The sequence below is a fragment of the Halyomorpha halys genome, unplaced genomic scaffold, assembly GCF_000696795.3.
Source record: "Halyomorpha halys isolate HHAL.00 unplaced genomic scaffold, Hhal_1.1 Scaffold1278.1, whole genome shotgun sequence".
NCBI classification, from domain to species: Eukaryota; Metazoa; Arthropoda; class Insecta; order Hemiptera; family Pentatomidae; genus Halyomorpha; species Halyomorpha halys.
In genome coordinates this window covers 223,058-225,029 of record NW_027115931.1, presented here as the reverse complement: position 1 = coordinate 225,029, position 1,972 = coordinate 223,058, and the positions used below count along the sequence as shown (strand labels likewise).

Below are 1,972 nucleotides of genomic sequence, written 5' to 3'. Positions count from 1 at the left end.
TCTGAATTCTCAATACGGTTTAAAGTCTTAGTCAAATTAAGCTCTCAGTGCAGATGATCAACTATAAAATGCTGACATTGTCATGTTCGTTTTATTTCCTCACCCAATTATAGGGTATACTGAGTTATAGCCTTCAAATGTTTTCAGCTTTTTGGGAGAGATTCCACATTTGGAAATTTTTGAAGTAAATTTATTTGAATTCCTTTGTTTTTTTAATATTTTATTTTGTATTTATTTATTAGCTTTGACGACAAAGTTTAAGCATAATCAATATTCAATCTTCATGACCAAATGATAAATATTGAGATTAATGCTATAAAGTTTGTCAAAACTTGAATTGCCAGCTTATTTTACGATCTACTCTAAGCCGAGAAACTCCCTTAATCTTACTGGATTTGGACTGGCTCTTCGGTCGGGCTGGCGTTTCCTTCCTGAAGCAAAAGTTCAGAAAGTTTTACCATTAAATTTTGCTCGTCCCCCCTCCTCGTTGGAAGAAGTTGCTCAGAAGTTACTTACCTACTTCAATTCATTTTCATGTCCATACGTTTTAGGATTCCACTTGATACCATATTTTATGGAAGATCATCGTAGACAAACCCGTGAATACCACAAATTTTAATTATCTCTCAGGAGCGATGCATTTTGATGAATGAGGTATCAAAAGAAAGGAAAATTCATGGAGATGTGACGCATCTGAATTTTGAATTTTTAAATTGTTACTGTAACGTAAGGTATAAAAAAAAGTGAGAGACTTCAAAATTCTGACGGAGGTAAGTCTGAGGATCGAGATGGTACTATTTGGTTTTCAAAAACCAAATTTTGACGCGAATATCAATATGCAAGTACGTTCTACCAAAACGTATATTGGACTCTGTGGTTCAAGCACGAATCGAATCTTATTCCAAGATTATTCATTGGATACGATTGAGAGAATGGCTTAGCCAACTTTTATTTTTGATGGCTTAAATTATTCAACTAACGTGAATATTTTGTAACAAGTTAAGCTCAAGTAAATTATTGTATCAAATTTGTTTAGTCTGTCCATCTGAACTTATATGATAAATTTTCCAGCTAAATACTAAATCAGTTAATAGCTCTCTTTGCTTAAATTTTTCAGTGATATTCGAAGAATGCTTAGAAAATTTTGAGAAAATATTTATTTCCAACGAAAAATGAAAACAAATGTTAATAACATATTCTGGTATAACCTCGCCATGAGAGTCATTTTCGAGTAGACTTTTTTTTTCTTCTCCTGACCTTTTTTTTTATGGTCAGATGAAGAGAGGATACCTGGCTTTCTCTCTTCTTCTGGCCATAAATATAAATCAATTATAATCACTTAACGCTATTTTCGCTCTGCGAGAATTAAACTTTGATTTAGGGAAAGGAGAGAGGATAGCATTTTTTTTCTAGTCTCTAAATTTATTTTAATAAATATAAAATAACTAATAAAGTAAATTCTATCTGATAACGTACGAGAAAAAAATATATATTGATTATGTTTAATGTTTGGCCCCAATAAAACATAAGTAAAATAAAAAAAATATATACTAAATTAATAAATTAGATAAATTATTATAAAAACAAAATCGTTTTAGGATTAAATTTTATTTACTCCTAAGATATAGTTGAAACATAATGCAATAATAGCTAAAAAAGAAAAAAAAGTTTAGGCACCGGCGAGATTCGAACTCACGATCTCCTGTTTACTAGACAGGCGCTTTAACCAACTAAGCCACGGCGCCTTGCTTGCTGTGGCCAAAAATGTATTATAATTCCTTGGACACTAATTACATTTTTAAAGAATGGGAATATGATCTGAGAATTTGCAGTGCAATTATTTTATTGATAAATTTTCCACCTTTTAAAAAATTATTTCAAACATTTATGAAAACAAGTTAATAACATTTATTCATCAAACATGAAAACTAAATATTTTAAACATAAAACCTCATTATATTCATCTTCCTAT

At 30.4% G+C, this 1,972-nt stretch overlaps 1 non-coding gene across 1 annotated transcript; it reads right to left on the bottom strand.

Annotated features, from left to right (window-relative positions):
• Positions 1 to 1,671: 1,671 nt before the first annotated feature.
• On the bottom strand, positions 1,672 to 1,745 carry TRNAT-AGU (transfer RNA threonine (anticodon AGU)). Its single transcript has one exon. It is a non-coding gene; the product is annotated as a tRNA-Thr (tRNA).
• Positions 1,746 to 1,972: the final 227 nt, after the last annotated feature.